Here is a 19,408-nt window from a genome sequence, read left to right as displayed (position 1 = left end):
CCAGTTCAAGACTCTCTCTCAGGCAAGTGCAACGGAACGTACACTTATTACTTTAACAGAAAATAAAGAAGAAATAATGAGTGCCAAAAAAAAAAAAAAAAAGGCACTAAGCTATTAAACTGGGTCTTGTAAATGCTATAGAGGCACAAGAACTGTAAAGATGCAAAGGAGAGGAGACCTGGTCCAGAAACAGAAGGAATTAGCATTGTTGAAGCAAAATTTGCCCCCCAAGGTCTACATCCGGCTAAAGACGGATCTAGTAACAATCAAAGGACCGGGGGAAAACCCCCTAGTAATTTAGAATGTGTCACAGAAATATAGAAATAACCACTTTGGTATGTCTGCAGCAAGAACTCAGTAAGGAACAATCCTCCAAAAAAGAATTTGAGAGATATTATTGTTAAGTTTTTCAACTTAAAAAAACAAACTAACCAACCATAAAAATTCTCTCATCACAGAGCAAACCCAAAATTCTGCAAATTACCAACAGAGCCAAGAAAAACCACTTAAATGTTAGGATAAGAATGGGTATCTGTGTTTTGGGAGGATGAATATGGTTTGAGGGCAGGAGTTGGGGGCTCACACAAGATTAAGAGAAATTGACTTATGGCCACAAGTACAGTATGTGGAAACACTCGGTGAGTTTTCACTTCAGAGTAAGGGAAAACAATTTAAGACCCAGAGGAGATGAAATAATTTATCAACAAAGGCTCACAGCTGTGAAGTTCACATCCAGGAAACAGTGGCGATTTGACAACAGTTGAGGGCTAGCTAGAGCTCAAGGTTATGGAGGACAAAACAGAAAAAAATATATAAAGAAAATTCAAGTGGGAAATTACATTACATACTGACAGAATTCCAAGATATATATGCATCATTTTATCAGGGGCTTTATGCTGCCAAGACATGTTACATACTAGGCTCCATTTTCGTCTCTGGAGGGAAGGAAATTGAAACATTTCATTTTTCTTAGTACCATCCTATTAATAGTAAAATTAGAGAATACAAGGAAAAATTGCTTTAAAATATGATGCTGAAGTAACAGAAAGATGGACAGATGAGGGAAGTTTATAGTCTGATTAAAAAAAGACTTAAGGTATACTACAGAAAGCATACACTTAAAGAAAGCAAAAGTAATAACAAGTGAGATAGGGTTGATGGAACATAAAACAAATGCATCAACTATTGCTGATTGTTGGCTAAATGAAAAATGAAGTCCACATTGTGCTGCTTCAGAAGACACATTTAAACACAAACAGGCACACACAAAAACACACACAGACATTTTAATAATTAGCTATTGTGCTAGAAAATAAGGATACAAAGAAAGCTTTCAGTAATTTTTGTGAAATAGATGAAATAATTTTTAACCAATAAAATGCATTAATAAGAAATGAGGACACCATATAATGGTAGATGATACATTAAGTCTGAGCAGTTCTTTTTTTTTTTTTTTTTTTTTTTAATTTTTTTTTTCAACGTTTATTTATTTTTGGGACAGAGAGAGACAGAGCATGAACGGGGGAGGGGCAGAGAGAGAGGGAGACACAGAATCGGAAACAGGCTCCAGGCTCTGAGCCATCAGCCCAGGGCCCGACGCGGGGCTCGAACTCACGGACCGCGAGATCGTGACCTGGCTGAAGTCGGACGCTTAACCGACTGCGCCACCCAGGCGCCCCAAGTCTGAGCAGTTCTTAAATTTTTTGGTCTCAGCATCCCTGCACAATCTTAAAAATTATTGAGGATCTCAATTTGTGCATAGAGGCATATTTAAGAGATATTGTGGATTCAGTTCCAGACCACCACAATAAAGCAAATGGTACAACAAAGTGAGTCAAATGAAGCACACACAAAAGCTATGTTTATACTATACTGTAGCCTATTTAGTATGCAATAGCCTTATGTCCAAAACATGTCTATGCCTTCATTAAAAAATACTTCACTGCTAAAAAAAAATGCGAACCATCATCTGAGTTTTTAGCTACTTTTAATCTTTTTGCGGGTTGAGGGTTGTGCCTCAATATTGATGGCTGCTTACTGATCAGGGCGGTGGTTGGTGATGGTTGGGGTGGCTGTGGCAATTTCTTAAAATAGGACAACAATAAAGTTTGTCACATTGGTTGACTCCTTTTCCTCATGAATGATTTCTCTGTAGCATATCATACCATTTGATGGCATTTTACCCCCAGTAGAACTTCTTTCAAAATCAGAGTCAGTTCTCTCAAACCCTGCCACTACTTTACTATGTTTATGCAATATTCTAAATTTTTTGTTGTCATTTCAACAATCTTCATAGCATCTTCAGCAAAAGTATATTTTTGAAGAAACCACTTTGTTTGCTCATCGATAACAAGCAACTCCTCATTCATTAAGTATTCTCATGAGATTGTAGCAATTCACTCACATCTTCAGGCTCCACCGCTAATTCTAGTTCTCTTGCTCTTTCCACCACATCCGCAGTGACTTCCTCCACTGAAGTCTTTGAACCCCTCAATGTGATCCAATCAACTTCCAAACTCTTGTTAATGTTAATAGTTGAACCTTTCCCCATAAATCATGAATGTTCCTAGTGGCATCTAGAATGTTTCGATTCTAGGTTTTCATTTTACTTTGCCCAGATTCATCAGAGGAATCATTGTCTATGGCAGCTATAGCCTTATGAAATATATTTCTTTAAGGCTTTTTTTTAACGTGTATTTATTTGTTTTGAGAGAGAGCGAGCGAGCATGAGTGTATGAGCGTAGGGGAGGGGCAGAGAGAGGGAGACAGAGAATTCTTAGCAGGCTCCGCACTGTCCGCACAGAGCCCTACGCTACGCTCAAACTCACAACCTTTGAGATCATAACCTGAACTGAAATCAAGAGTCGGATGTTTGACTGAGACACCCAGATGTCCCTGATATGTATTTCTTAAGTAATGGAAAGTCAAAATTACTCCTTGATCCATGGGCTGCAGAATGGATGTGTTAGCAGGCATGAAAACAACATTAATCTCATTGTACATCTCCACAGAAGTCCTTGGGTGACCAGAAGCATTGTCAATGAGCAGTAATATTTTGAAAAGAATTTTTTTTTCTCTCTGAACAGTAAGTTTCAACAGCGGGCTTAAGATATTCTGTAAATGGATGTGCTGTCATTCAGTCTTTTTTGTTCCATTAGTAGAGCACAGGCAGAGTCGATTTAGCATCATTTTTAAGGACCCTAGGATTTTTGGAATGGTAAATGAGCATTGGCTTCAACTTAAAGTCACTAGCTGCATTAGCCCTTAGCGAGAGAGTCAGCTTGTCCCTTGAAACTTTGAATCCCAGCATTGACTTTTCCTCTGTAGCGGTGAAAGTCCTAGATGGCATCTTCTTCCAATAGGAGGCTGTTTTGTCCACATAGAAAATCTGTTGTTTAATGTAGCCACCCTCATTAATTACCTTAGCTAGATCTTCTGGATCACTTGTTGCAGCTTCTACATCAGCACTGGCTGCTTCGCCTTGCAGTTAGTTTATGTTATGGAGACGGCCTCTTTCCTTAAACTTTATGAACCGACCTCTACTCCTTCTGCAGCTTCCTCACCTCTCAGCCTTCATAGAATTGAAGAGTTAGAGCCTTGCTCCTGAACAGGTTTTGGCTTAAAGGAAGGTTATGGCTGTGTGATCTTCCATCCAGACCACTTAAACTTTTTTCATATCAGTAATAAGGCCATTTTGGTTTCTTATCATTTGTGTGTTCACTGGAGCAGCATTTTTAATTTTCTTCAAGAACCTTTCCCTTGTATTTACAACTGGGCTTGTATTTATAACTGGCACAAGAGCACTAGCTTTCAACCTATCTTGGCTTTTGACATGCCTTCTTCACTAAGGTGAATAATCTGTAGCTTTTGATTTAGTGTGAGAGATGCGCGCCTCTTCGTTTCCCTTGAACACTTAGAGGCCATTGTAGGGTGACTAGTTGGCCTCATTTCAGTATTGTTGTGTCTGAGGGAATAGGGAGGCCTGACAGGAGGGAGGGAAATGAAGGAACAGCCAGTTGGTGAGCAGTCAGAACACTATTTGTTGATTAAGTTTGCTTAATTGTGTGTGGGGGCACAATTGCCACAAAACTTCAATGAATAAAAAGCCCAATATCTGCAAAGCACAAAAAGCAAAATGCGATAAAATCAGGTATGCCTACATGTGGGTTTTACTGCTGATATTGTTGTATTAGAAATTTAGACCGAGAGGGTGCTTGGCTGGCTCAGTCAATAAGAGCATGCAACTCTTGATCTTGAGATCGTGAGTTCAAGCCCCATGTTGGATTGAGAGACTACTTACAAAGTTAAAACAAAATAAGAATGGAGGATTCTTTAAAAGAAATTGAGACTGAGAATTTTAAAGAGAAATTTTTAATGTTCTATTTTATATTTGAGGAGAGAGAGAGAGAGCATGAGCAGGGAGGGGCAGAGAGTTGGAGACAGAATGTGAAGCAGGCTCCAGTGTCTGAGCTGTCAGCACAAAGCCTGATGAGGGGCTTGAACTCCTGAACAGTGAGACCATGACCTGAGCTGAATTTGGACACTTAACTGACTGAGGTACCCAGATGCCCCAAGAATTTTTTTTAAGTAAGCTCTATGCCTAACATGGGGCTCGAACTCACACCCTGAGATCAAGTGTTGCATGCTCTACCCACTGAGCCAGCCAGGCACCCCAAGACTGAGAATTTTTTTGAAACTCAAGAATACATAAGTATACATTGCTTTGTATTATCACACCTCCTGTAGCCTCTAGAAAACTTGTGAAAGACTGACAAAGAAAGAAGGCAAATAATGTCTTAGTATGATTATGAAAATAGTGGACCTTTCAAACCTCCTTTCAAGAGGGTCTTAGGGATGCATTTGTGCCACACTTTGACCACGTTGTGTAATAAACATTGATCCATGGTATGTCCATATTTTCATGCCTGGTTCTCTCATTAGCTTGTAAGCTCCTGGAGGATGTGGAGTGTGTCTTTTTATCTTTGTCTCTCTCCATCTCCCCCTAGCCTGGCTCCAAAATAGGCATTCAATGAACTTTGCTGTTTTAGTGTTTCCGAGGTGCTGCAACAATGAGAAAATTGCTATCTTTCTGCAGACTGATTTAATCTAGAGAAATCACTGGGATTCAGCATTCTAGTTAGAACCTATCAGCCCCATTCCCTACTCCTCTTCTAGTGGTTCTCAACAAAGTTAAAAAAAAAAAAAAAAGACAAAAGGAAATATGACTGTTTCACCTAGCATTCGTTTTGAGTCAAATTTTCATCAGTCAAGTAAAGTTCCTTTCCCTGCCATGGCAACAAAACTAGCTATCCACTCCAGTCCTTCACGCTGGCCTTCCTTTGTAATGCATCGACTATGTACACTTTAGAGCAGGCTTTCAATGAAATAGGTAAACACAAGCTGGAAATTTTCAAAAACTCAGAGTGGGTCCACTCAGCTGGAGGTGCATGTCCCAGCCCAGCCAGGAATTCTGATTTGATCATTCTCACCTGAATCAATGGCTCAAGAAATAACAAGGTGAGAAGATCACGGCATTGAATGGGAAAGGGACCATGAGGGATGGGCCAGATCCAGTAGGACTAAGAAGGGGGTGGCAAGACTGTGGGGAGGGGCAGCCAAAGAGGAATTTTCATGCATTTGGCATAAAATGTGGATCATGAAAGGTGCACCTGTCATTTCTGAGGCAGCAGCAGCTGTGGGGCTTTTCAGGACTGTTTAGTAGCTTTGTTAAGTGGCCTCTTCTTTTTGAAAACTAATCCTACCAGAGGTAGAGTGGGAAGATCTTAGAGTAAAAGGTGGTTGAACCCTCTCATTTTGGAGATTCTCCCTTTCCTGAGAAAATACTGTCAATACGCTGAGACAGGAAAGGACCTTAGCATAATATTAGAATGAATAAAATTCTCCCTTTCTCTACCCTTGCCACCTGCCTCATTCCAGTTTCTCAGTTCTGATTTTTTAGGAACTCCTAAGTCTATGCCATGGCTGCCAAAATCTGTTCCTAGCTATGGAAACAACCATCATTTTATATCATTTTATCTAATAACATGGGTTCCTCCCCACTCCCTCCTTTCTTTTCCTTCTCCTGCATCTCTGATGAGGTGTGGGGGAGGAGTTCTTTGTCAACCTTCTGCATGGCCCCACTCTTAATGGACAGATTTTCTTATTTTCTAACGGAATCTCAAGATAGGGGCAAATGAACTAGAGATGGGATAAAGTGCCCTGTGTGTGTTTCCTGTCCTAACCTGTCACATATAATCTGTGGCAGGGGAACTCTTGGGGCAGACTACCTGGAATCCATTTGTGTGGGAAAGCCAAGAGCCTCTTGGGAAAGAACGGGTACCTGATGAGACCCAGAGCATGATCTGATCCCTGCCCCTCAGTGGGAGTGGGGCAGATACAATTCTAACATGCTGTTGTTGCAGTTTTTCAGGTTTTTCTCTGGCCTAGCTCCCATGGATTTGCATCTGAGCATGGAGGAGAGATAGGGCCCATCTACAGTAACTGAAAAAGTTACTCCCTGGAAACTTTGGTAAAACACTGGTAGCATGAGGAGCAGTGGAAGAGGCCCACACAGCTGAAATGGCTGACTCCAGCAAAGTCACCACATAGCTCACACAGTTTTGGCCCATCTAGCAGTTTTTTTCTTGGTCATTCAATCCAGCTTTCAGGAACACATCAAGATGGTATGGCAGCTTCAGCTGGGTGAGTTTCTTTAGGGTGCCAGTGCCTTCAGCATTAGACAGAAGCCACTTCCCTTTGGTGGAAAGTAGGTTTGCCAAATTAGTAAATATAAATACATGACACCAAATTAAATTTGAATTGCAGAATACATTTTTTGGAATATATATAATTAACAAATATATAAGAACCATGGATATATGTAAGCAACAAATACATTTTTGGGCTATGTATAATCTCAACTATTGTGTTAGGAGGGAAAAAAATTTCCTATACCCTTTAAAGTTCTTCTAGCTGGTCTAAGAATGAAATTGACCTAAGACAGGTTAACAGGAGAAAGTCAAAGAAAAGTGAAATAACATATATACCTCCTATATACATGGAAAAAACCCAGAAAAACTAACTCCCTGAAAAGGTGAAGCTACACCCAAAATACCATCTCCAGCTAAAGACGAAAGATGGCGGGGGGGGGGGGGTCAGCTATGAGAAGTTCCTGGGGAAAGTACCATATTCAAGGGTAAGGTTGTTCTGTAGGTTTATATCTAAGCTTTCTCCATTGATAACAGTTTCTAGAGAATTAGACTCACCCCTCCTTCCTAGTATTGAGGCAGATACCCTTATAAATGGAGATTTTCCTTATACATATAAATATCTCTTGCAAAAAGGTGACTTCTACTTGGTTTTCAGAGCTTCTCTTGTGTCTGCAGTTTATTAAAAATAACCAACTTAGAATAATCAATGTGCCAAAAAGGCATATCTTGGGGTGGTAAAATTTGCTGTCTTACAATTTTAATAGGATATACTTATACTAAAACTGTATTCATTGTTTATCTGAAATTCAGGTTCAACTGGGCATCCTGGGACTGGGAAACTGGGCCTTAGGTGTGGAAAAAACATTCTTGATCATGGCTGCTGATAGCAGAGGGCAGACTACCTCATCCACCCTCATACAATGAAACCCAGCAGTCTGGCCACAAACAGCCCCAAAAGGGCTCTTAGTAGCAAGGAGGAAAAGGGACATACATGCCACATGGTGGCTGAGGGGAGATTTCATCTACTAACATTTATTTAGTACTTACTATGGGTCAGGTCCTATGAATGAAAGGCAAATAAAATGCTTTCTAAGTCTCAAAAGAAGACATACATGGAAGTAAATGAAATAGAGTTACCAGTGATATGATAGAAGTCTATGGTGGGGGCTGTGGAGGGTGGGAAGAATTTCTTCTGCTCTTCAAGGTCCTTCTAGCTGTACTAATCACCAAGTTAACATGAGATACATTAATGGGAGAAAATCAAGTTTGGTTTTGTATGTATGGGGAGTCCACACAGACATGGAATTCCAAAGACAGGCAACATGAGGCTTTATATGAGCTAAGGGGAGGGGTGGGGGTCTGAGGATACAAAGGGGAGGAAAAGCATTAGCCGGAGGGTGAAAGGAGATGTTTGGAAAACAAAGATTGCCCTGTTATGCAGATAAGTTTCTTAGGTAAAGAGGAATCTAATTTATAGCTCTCTTCCTGGTACAAGCAAGCAGTTGAGGGGGAGACAAAGAGCTTTTCCTGGATTTTCAGGGTTTTGACTGCTTTGAACTCAAAATAATGTTCATGCCCAAGTGGCCCATCTTGGGGCAGTCTGCTCTTGGCCCCTGTAGTTCTCTCCTCTGAAACTTCCCTGACATTTCACACATTAAAAGTTGAGCTGGTAGATTCTCCTGGCTCATTGACCCAGTCCTGGCAATAAGTCAGTTTAGTTAAACTCATTTCAGGAGGGTAAGGTTGTGGTAATTCAGGTGTGTCCTCAAAGTTAGGCCTATGGTTCAAGCAATTAAGCATTAAATAAGAGGCATTTCTATGGAAACAAAAGAAAAACAATGGCTAATGTTTGGATCAAGTTATAAACCAGTTTCTGAGTTTTGAGGGTAGAGAGTAGGTTTCTAAATGTCAAGCTTGAAGCCTCTTTAGATAGTGTGAGAGCATCCAGTGACAGATTTTCCTGGTTTGTAGTTTGAATGTCTTTGGTGATATTTTTGCCCACAGAGCATGAAGATTGCCTATACATGAGCTGTTGTGGTGATTTCCCTCAAGTTTACATCAAGTTATTCATACTTAGTGTGCAGGGCTTCAGGAAAAGGGGCATTTGTTTTTTTATTTTAGTTTTTTTATTTTTTAATTTTTTTAATGTTTATTCATTTTTGAGAGACAGAGAGAGACAGAGTGCAAGTGGGGGAGGGGCAGAGAGAGAGGGAGACACAGAATCTGAAACAGGCTCCAGGCTCTGAGCTGTCAGTACGGAGCCCCATGTAGGGCTCATACTCACAAACTGTGAGATCAGGACCTGAGCTGAAAGTCGGACACCCAACTGACTGAGCCACCCAGGCGCCCCAAAAAAGGGCATTTTAGATCTCAAATGACTCTAACTCAGGAAGTGGGAGAAAAATTGAAAGCACTAGTTTGGAGAGTTGTAGCCAGGCATTGGAGGATGCTGGAAGAAATCAGGATCTAGTCTAGTTTATAATGACAGGACTAGAATCTAATATTTACTCAGGTCTGTTATTGAAACCTATTTTCTCTCTATAATCACCCCCATTTCTATCAAAGATAGCCAAATTAGTAATTCTCAAAATAAGTCTAGTTTCAAAAACAAACAAGCAAACAAAAACAACCCCATTTGGCCTGATTATTTACATAAACTCAGCAAGAATAGCAGTTGACCACACAAGCCTGCTTTGGGGCACCTGGCTGGCTCAGTTGGAAGAGTATGTAACCCTTGATCTTGGAGTTGTGGATTTAAGCACCACAAGGACTGCAGAGATTATTTAAATAAATAAAACTTTAAAAAAATAAATAAAAATCTGCTCTGCTGTAAGTTTTCATAACAAGTATCTAGACTGAATTTTTAATAGTCGTTTGAGACCAGAAGCCAAGTCAAATACTTGCCATCAGACTTTGCCGGCAATACCTGTGGATTTGCGTTAATTCCTCTCTTCTTGAGGTACCCAAATTATCCTGAGGTTCCTCCTGAGGAAGTGAGTTTATTCACCTTGTAAGCTGCTGGAAACTCAGGCTGATATTTCCAAGGGGCTTTATTGGTTCCCTCATGTCAACCTTAGCTCCCTAAAGCTGTCTGGTCATATCTGAGTCTATGTGGGTCTCTCTGAAATATGACATTCCAGTCAAAGCCTTGGTAATATAACCAATGTTTCCAGTTGAATCTTATTATAAGGAGAACAGTTTCTTATTGAGCTTATGCAAATAAATATATTGCCATGAAAATATAAGAATACTCACTGAGAGGTTTTAAATTCTGGAGGGACCCGGTAGGGAGGAAAAGATAAATGGTTCAATTCTGCTTCCAAAGATATAATTTATCACATTGCTATAGGTTACGTTTAAATTAACTTAGTTAGCTTAAGAGAAAAGGTTTCCTTATATCTAGAAAAGCAAAACATTGAAAAATGTCAGTGATATTTTAAACAAAAATTGTAAAAATTACAATGATCTTCTTTATTCAGTCTCAAGTTATTAATTCTTGCTCTGTTTTAATCCAGTTTTTCTACTAGTTCTGGAAATTCTTACCTCGTTCAATTTTATGATCTTAAAATTATCAGAAACTTGTACTCAGAGTTTTTTCTGAGTCTCACTTAAGATGAAACACATTGCAACATCATGGGAGTAGAACAGTAACTATAAATGACAAGATTTAAAAATGATCATGATTAAAGATCTGATTAGACTTAATTACAATGCAATTGACAATTTGGTTATTTCTGTGAAACACAGCACTCCAAGATAATAACACGCCAGATTTCTAGGGGTTTCATACAACTTTTTAGAACACTTAGTTTAATAAAATATCTGCAAAATATACCCAAAATATCTACAAAAATATAACCCAAGAGGGCTTAGTATCACTTATTTGACAATGCTTCCCATGTAATTTGACATGCCAAATAAGCCTACTTAATTTAATTTCTCACAAAATCTTTGAAATGTTCCAGGAGTGCTCTGGAACACCTCAGTTAGATTGTGGTCCAAAGATTTCTTTTAGGGGTGCCTGGGTGGCGCAGTCGGTTAAGCGTCCGACTTCAGCCAGGTCACGATCTCGCGGTCCGGGAGTTCGAGCCCCGCGTCAGGCTCTGGGCTGATGGCTCGGAGCCTGGAGCCTGTTTCCGATTCTGTGTTTCCCTCTCTCTCTGCCCCTCCCCCGTTCATGCTCTGTCTCTCTCTGTCCCAAAAATAAATAAACGTTGGAAAAAAAAAAAAAAGATTTCTTTTAGAATTTCATTTTGGGACGTATGTCAAAAAGTATGAAAAGATTTGAACATTTGATTAGATAGGATCATAAATTATTATGAAACAATATTAAATTATCTAATTAACCAAATCAACAATAGAAGATTTCAAAGGCAAATACAGAAAGTTAAATAGTTGTGGGCAAAATTTAGCTTTTTTAATATTAAGACTCAGTTTTCTTAAGTAATCAGACTTGATTAATGTAGGAAATTATTTGGCAAAACAGAGTGCTTGTTTTCCAGGCAGATGACTTTAAAGGCAAAGAAAAACTTTTGTTTACAACTTCTTATTAAGAGCAGACCAATAGTTCAAGAAAACTTTGTCCTTTTACCAAAGAGAAAGACAAAATTGTAATTGTGCTTCGGTGTATTTTTAATATTAAGACTCATTTACTTACTTAAATTGATTCTAATCTTAGCCAGTACTAACCACGCATGAAATTCCTTTCCAGATTCCTTTTTCATAAACCTTCTGCAACATTAAAAAAAATTTTTTTTTTAATGTTTATTTATTTTGAGAAAGAGAGAGACAGCAGGAGCAGGGGAGGGGCAGAGAGAGAGGGAGACACAGAATCCTAAGCAGGTTCCAGGCTTTGAGCTATCAGCACAGAGCCTAATGTGGGGCTTGAACTCACCACCTGTGAGATCATTACCTGAGCTGGAGTCAGACACGTAACCAACTGAGCCACCCAGGCACCCCTGCAACATTTTACATTCAGTTTTTGTCCTAAGTTTTCCCTCTTTAAATAACCAGTTTCACTTTAGGACAAAATTATTTTCTTTTCCCTCAACAAAAATGTATTCCCCTTCCTCATGCTTCTTTTTTTTCCTTTTATCCTCAAACACACATTCTTACTTTCCTTGATACAAAGTTATTTCCTTTATTATTTTCAGTAGTCTTAATTATACAAATTTTCTCTTAGAAATCTTGACTTCTAATGAAAACTAAGTAGTAAGCAATTTGTGAACTATCTGTTATGCCAATATTCTTTAGATTGGCAAATTTATGAATACATTTTGTAATTCCTAGAAATGTGTGGTTTTTCATAGTACAATTTTTCAATAATTCACAAACCATGTTTATTAACAGACCTGAATTTATCTTTAGTTTCTCTGTAATACGACAGAAGTAGATAAGCCTATGTTCAGTACTTAATGTTTTATTATTTTGTCTTATTTGGAAATGATGTAGATATTTAATAATTTTACAACTTATCATTTAACTTAGCAAAACTTTATAAAGTTCCATGTTACAAAAGATTTAGGAAGCTACTTAAAAGTTTACCTACAGACCTTCTTATCTTATTTACATCTATTCAATTTACTTGTTCTTAACAATTATGTTTAGATTACTTGCAAAACATTATGAGGCATTAGACAAAGTCAATGATTATTTGAAGATTTTTTTCTTTTGACAAATTTTGCAACAGAGATATAACATGAACTTATTTGACTTTCAGTAAATATAGATGGAATAAAGGTTTTACACTTAATGCTGATAACTTTAAAGACATGTCTATTTTAATTAAACTAACAACTTTAAATAGCTTTTTAATACTGAATATTTTCCCAGATCATATGAACTTGAAAAACATTTGGGTTAGTTTCTCTTTATGAGTTTTAGATTGTCCAGTTTTTGCAAATGCTGGCCTTCAAGCCAACTAAAAGAGGTCTTTTGCAAATTAATTTTACAATACCACCTAGAGGTAGAGAAAATATCTCATATTTGCAACATATATGGACAGACACTCAGATACAAACAAAATCTTACAGCTTTCTTTTTGCTAATATTTGTGGAGAGGACATAAAGACCCATTTTTTTTAAAAAAAGTTTATTTATTTATTTTGAGAGAGAGCAGGCATGGGAGGGATGAGGGCGGGGTGAGGGGGGTGGGGGGAGCGGAGAGAATCCCAAGCAGGCTCCAAGCTGTCAGCCTGGAGCCCAGTGTGGGGCTCCATCTCATAAACTGTGTGATCACGACCTGAGCCAAAATCAAGAGTCGGATGTTTAACTGACTGAGCCACCCAGGCACCCCAAGACCCAAATTTTAAAATAACTCCCCCTTCCTTCCTTCCTTCCTTCCTTCCTTCCTTCCTTCCTTCCTTCCTTCCTTCCTTTCTCTTTCTTTCTTTCTTTCTTTCTTTCTTTCTTTCTTTCTTTCTTTCTTTCTTTCTTTCTTTCTTTCTCCTTCCTTCCTTCCTTCCTTCCTTCCTTCCTTTCTCTTTCTTTCTTTCTTTCTTTCTTTCTTTCTTTCTTTCTCCTTCCTTCCTTCCTTCCTTCCTTCCTTCCTTCCTTCCTTCCTTCCTTCCTTTCTTTTTTTTCCTGATAAAAAATTCTCTAAAGTTTGTATTTCAAAGAATGGCTCTTCTGTCCTAGGGAAGGGGGTGTGTGGAAGGGGGTGGTGGTGTTTAGAAAATTTGCATCACAAAGGCACAGAGTAAGTATCCAAGTTTTCTCCAAGGTGGAGATCAGAGCATAAGTGCCTATTATCAGAGGTGCTTGGAGTCTTGGCACAAGAGCCATTTTAGCGGTTTTTATTTCAAAAAGGCCTCCCACACTCCCTTTATTTCCCTTCAGTCTCAGGTGATGATGGACTGTATTTACTGTTTGAAGACATGGTAAAATTTATAATTTTTAGGGACAGAGAAAGAGTGCAAAGTGTTTTTTCTCCCCAAATTTCAGGGTAATTGTTATCAGAAATTTACTTTTTTTTGAGTACAGGAGAATTTTGTTCTAATATTCTGTTTATAATATCTACAAATATTTTGAGAGGAATAGGCAAGGTTTGGGGATTAGTAAAGATGGGAGGGCTTGACTTGTTTCTAGAGTTGCATTTCTGGTTTTGTAGAGATTTGTAAAACAAAGGTCGTTGTTTCTAATCCCCCAAAGAACTGGATTACAGCCTGAATATCAAGGGACTAGCCTGCCTTTTTAACTAAATTTGCTTCGTTCTATTAGAGGGATTTTTAACTAAAACTGAGAATCAAAAGATTTGTGCCCTTGTATAAAGTATTTTGGCTTCTATTAGTCCCTGATATTAGCCTTTTGAGATCATGTGTAGGAGGGCTCAGGAGAAATTTGGGGTCCTGTTTCCTCTGTGAAAGGGAGGTTGTGAATACTCATGAACCAATTCCTCTCTAAAGTTAGTAAAATATTCTGGGGAAAAAAGAGGCTTTATAATTTAAGAGATCTGTTGCTGTCTAGGGGAAAGAATTCTTCTGCAGTGGGGGACCTAGGGTACACCTGTAAAGGAAATTGCACAGGAATGCCTACAGCTGGCAGATCCTGATTACAGATCCCTGGGAGGTAGGATCAAAGCCAACCTCACTGCCAGTCTTGGGTGCTTTTGTTACATCCATTTCCTGGCATTCAGCATTTACATGAGCAACCTATATTCTTTGAACCTAGAGAATAGGCTGGTGTGCTCTCTGTACATCTTGTAAGGAAAGAGAAATTAAAACGGGGAGATTTTAGGAAACTGTACATTGGATGTGGACTTTTATTTTTGTTTTAATTTCTAATTAAATTTGTCTAATTTCTGTGCTTTAATCTTGTCAAATGAGTCCTTAGGCTAGTTATTATACTAATAAGACAATTGAGAACTCTCTATAAAGAATATTTTTCTTTTAAATATAGCCAATTTAGGGGCACCTGGGTGGCTCAGTTGGCTAAGTGCTCGACTCTTGATTTCAGCTCAGGTCATGATCTCATGGTTTGTGAGTTTGAGCCCTGCATTGGGCTCTTTGTTGACAGCACAGAGCCTGCTTGGGATTCTCTCTCCCTCTCTCTCTGCCTCTCCTCCACCCCCTCTCTTTTTCTCTCTCAAAATAAATAAATAAACTTAAAAAAATAAATATAGCCAATTTAAAGGATCCATCATCCAGCCATTGAGGAGTAGAATCTATTAATAGCAACTCAAACCAATAAGCCTTTTAATGACTTAACCGAAGACACAAAGGCATTCAAAGAGGGCATAGATGATGCAGTCCCCATGATCCAAAAGTTTACTTCCAAGATTAGTCTAAGAAAGCAAAGGTCTTCATTGCACAGGCAGTAAGGATGGTGTGCTGAAAATGGTGTCTCTGGTCTCCCACAAAATCACAGACCACTAATCTGTGACACCAGGGAGGTGCTACTGGAATGAGACTTTCCAGCACTAATAAGCAATGATGGTTGAGAGGACAGAGGTTCCTATGGGCTAAAGCCTCTCATGACTAACACCACTGACAAGGCCTGGGGTGAAAGGTGGGGAGAGAGAGAGTGTCAGAATTAGATTCCCAGTCATTGTGACTGGCCATCAAGGTACACCTTGGTAAGTGCACCCTCTGGATGATAGAGACCAAAGGGAATATTCTCACTGGTCACAAAGCCAGCTCTTAAGACATAGAACAAGACAAAAGGAAAAATCTCATATGTACCTTAACAGCTTTAGCTAAAGCCTTGAGTCTGGAGCCATACTAATAATACCTAGGAGAGATGTGCCACAGGGTTGGGGACTATGTGCTGTTTTATAGTGTACCTCATTGCAAGGAAGTTGCTGAGTGACCATGTCAATCTCACTCATTCTATGATCAGTCTGGGAATCTTCTTGAGGTGGCAAGCACTCTAACAACTTTTAAATGTTCAGCCTGTGCCCACCAATTTTGTGGCTTTGGCTTCTAAGATGTCCCATAGCAATTGCCATTAAGTTATGTGCATATTAAACTATGGTAAAATTTGTCTAAATAGGTGTTGGCCTGGTGTGAACTGTGAACTCACCAGTCTATGAGGCTGGCTCCAACAGCAGGCTTGTATGGTCTATGCCTGTGTTCTGCCCTATGGTAACTCCTTCTTATGACAAAAGACAGAAAGGATACAGACAAAGGAAAACAAAGACCATCTGTGGAAGGAAACAGATAAGTACTTAAAGAGTAGTCTACCAAATTTAACTAGAGTTACTAGACCCAAGGAACTTGTTCCACATATATTTTCTTCTGCTAACCTAAATTTAGAAAGAGAAGAAACGGACTCACCACTCTCACTCCATCAGACTCTGCAGATAGAGATTCTGGGGAACTGTCATGGTAAGAAATCTTACCTCTCCCAGCTGTATGTCAGATGTCCCAGGATCTCTGAGCAGCAGGAGTGTCTGGGGTGAGTAGTGTCCAGAGAATGAAAGTATCCTGCTGACTATGGCAGCTGTTGGGAAGGGAGAATTTTCTCTGCCCTTCAAGGTCCTTCTACTGGACTAAGAATCAAACTGACAGGATACAGAGTAACAGAAAATCAAATTTAGTTTCAGGCATACAATGAATCCACACAGACATGGAATTCCAAAGATAATCAGGCTTCAATGAGCTAAGGGGAGTTGTAGGGGCCTGAGGGTACCAAAGGGAGAAAGACCAGGAAGGTAAAAGGAGATGTTTAGAAAACAAAGGTTGCCCTGTTATGCAGATAAATTTCTTAGGTAAAAAGGAATCTCATTTATAGCTCTCTTCCTGGTACAAGCAGGAAGTGAAGGGGAAGATAAAGAACTTTTCCTGAATCTGCTGGGTTTTGATTGCTTGTAACTCAAAATAATGTTCATGCCAAAGCAGCCCATCTTGGGGTGGCCTGCTCTTGGAGTCCCAAGGGCGTAAAGAAGGAAATATGCTGTTCCATGTGGGCGATGGGCAAGTAGGCAAGGCTTCAGAGGCAAGGTTAACCTTGATTCATATTGAAACAAGAGGAGGAATGCTCCAGGAAAATGAGGAAGGGTAAGCATGGACACTGAGTTGGGTTCCTGGAGTGTGTGTGGGAGAGGGGAGGGCTGGTTTGTAGAACATTCTATGCAGAGGAAGCTGTGTGAGAAAACAGAAGGAGATGTGAAAGAGAATGGCATGTTTGGGAAACTGCAAAGGATTCCATATGGCAGGATCACTGAATTTAAGAGGTGTGGGGTTTTGTGGTTAGAGATCTGCCTGGAGAAGTAAGCAGGAATCACATCTTTGAGAGCCTTGAATATCTACTGCTGGAATCTGTAGTTGTGGCCACTTCCAGACTTGGAACCTCTGTACCCTGAGGTGTCTTTGTCCTTCTTCCAGAGCTCTATTTACTGGCCTTTTGTATTCCCTCATTGCTTTATGTCAAAAATTCTGGGTCCCCTACACTCCTCAGGCTCATCAATCTGGCCTCACTCCCTCCATCAACACGTCACTCCTTCTGCATGCTATGCCTGATCCTCTGGAGGCTTTTGGCCTCCTGGAGCTATGGCCAGCCATGTTCTTGGGCTCCCCAGCCCTGCTAGATTTTTCTACCATGACTTCTACTGGTTGGTTCTGTTTATACTTACCTGAGTTCTCAGTAGCCTTTCTTCACTGCCCCAAAGCATCTTTTCCCCTTGGATTCTGTCTATTTATATTCTCTGGGCTTCCTTCCTACTTCTCTGACTGCTTCTTCTCAGTGTTCTCTGTAGGCTTCCCTTCCCTTTTGGATTCCTTGAATTTTCAAGTTGGCCTTGATTCTGTTTTCACTCTTTCCTTCTCTCTCTTCCCTAGGAGAATTTCCCTCACCTCTATGGCTCCAATTGGGAGACATAGAACCTCCAACTGGGGTTCTATGTTGATGAATCTTAAAATTCTCTATCTCCTGTGCAGCACTGCCTCCTAAGCTTCAGGTGGTGTAACCAACTGTTTACTCAACCTTGCCTTTATAATGCCTCCTAAACACCTCAAACTCAACATGCCAAAACTGACCTGATTTTTTTTAAACATCTTTTTTAAGTATAATTTATATGCCAGAAAATCATCTTGTGGTAAGTGTACAATTCAACAATTTTTAATAAATTTGCCAAGTTGGGAAACCATCACCTTAACAGAAATTTTAGGACATTTCCATCATCCCAAAAAGATCCCTCTTACCCATTTGCAATTACTCTCTGTTCCTATCCCCAGCTCCATGCAGCCAGCAATCTTCTGTCTTTCATATTAGTGGAATCACATGCTATATGACACAGTGTCTGACTTCTTTGACTTTAGCATAATGTTTTTGAGCTTCACCCATATTGTAGCATGTATCAGTACTTTGTTCCTTTTCATTGCCAAATCATATTTCATTATATGGGTATGCCACGTTTTGTTTATCTAGTCACCAATACACAGATGTCTGGAATTTTCCACTTTTTGGCTATTATGAATAAGTGCTTCTGTAAACATTGGTGTGGAAATCTTTGTCTAGACACGTTTGTATTTCTCTTGGGTATATACCCTGGAAGGAGTGCATTGCTGGGTTGTATGGAAAATTTATGTTTAACTTTAAGAAACTGCTAAACTATTATGACTTCGCTATTTTTTATTTATCATATCCTAGGGACCTCTATTTCAATGAATGGCTACACCATTCATCCAATGAATACTCCAGAACCTTGGAACTCCTTCTTTACTCCTCCTTGTCCATATCCCTAAATTCCATTTCTCATCAAGTCTACTCAATTCTACTTCCTAAGTGTCTCTAGACCTATCTCCCAATTTTCACCTTTACTATGAACATCCTAACTCGGGCCACTGTTATTTTCTGCTTTAGGAATCTCCTCATTCTTCTGTCTATCTCACCTCTAATCTATTTATTTAAAAAGAAAGGCTGTGAAACATTTGATGTGCAGAAAAAACAAAGAAACCATAAATAACTTATAAAGCGTAATAATAGAGTGAAAGCCTTATGGGCCTACCGTCGACATAACCATTGCTAACACTTGACCACTGCCAACACTGTGGATGTGCCCTGTGGGCTCTACTCCACCCAGTTCTTCTTCAGTGACTCCCTGTTGTTCTCAGGATAAAGTCCAAACTCACTATTTTATCTTTGTAAGTTCTTCATGAGTTTTGAAATCCTTTCCCAGGGGCCCCTTATCACCACCCCCCAATTCTTTTCCTTCAGGTTCCACCCTTCAAAATCAGTGACCTCCCTGCCCTCCCTTAGACCAGGTAAGGGGCTCCCCAAACACTGGGCATTTCTCTTATCATGGCTCCCATCACGGTATTCACAGGTGCTCATTTGCCTGTTTTTCCCAAAACCTAGCTCTGGGACAACAGAGGCCTGGTCTGTCTTGCCATTGTAGCTCTAGTATTTAGCATGGTGTTTGGCACACAGTTTGTACTCAGCATTTTTTAATGTTTATTTATTTTTTTAAATTTTTTTAATGTTTATTTATTTCTGAGACAGAGAGAGACAGAGCATGAGTGGGGGAGGGGCAGAGAGAGAGGGGGACACAGAATCCGAAGCAGGCTCCAGGCTCTGAGCTGTCAGTACAGAGCCCGACGCGGGGCTCGAACTCACAAACCGCGAGATCATGACCTGGCCGAAGCTGGACGCTCAACCGACTGAGCCACCCAGCGCCCCAGCATTTTTTAATGTTTAAAGGAAAGTGACTTCTATACATCCAGATAAAGATGGCTGGTAGGTATTTGGAGCTCAAGAGAAAG

General features: G+C 39.7%; 1 protein-coding gene across 6 annotated transcripts in view; it reads right to left on the bottom strand.

The window, feature by feature from the left end:
- Nucleotides 1-19,408, bottom strand: part of HSD11B1 (hydroxysteroid 11-beta dehydrogenase 1) — a 56,072-nt gene that overhangs the window by 29,811 nt on the left and 6,853 nt on the right. The window contains exon 1 of one of the 6 annotated variants that reach the window (XM_086694026.1): nt 16,048-16,185. The exons of the other annotated variants lie outside the window; for them this stretch is intronic. The gene's annotated coding sequence lies outside the window, so the exon portion shown is untranslated. Of the gene's footprint in view, nt 1-16,047; nt 16,186-19,408 lie in introns of those variants that run through there. 6 annotated transcript variants of the gene reach the window in all.

Source organism: Puma concolor, chromosome E4, assembly GCF_028749965.1.
Source record: "Puma concolor isolate L17-30 chromosome E4, mPumCon1.1.hap2, whole genome shotgun sequence".
NCBI classification, from domain to species: domain Eukaryota; kingdom Metazoa; phylum Chordata; class Mammalia; order Carnivora; family Felidae; genus Puma; species Puma concolor.
Note: the sequence above shows the minus strand (reverse complement) of the source record. Positions and strands in the feature narration are given on the sequence as shown.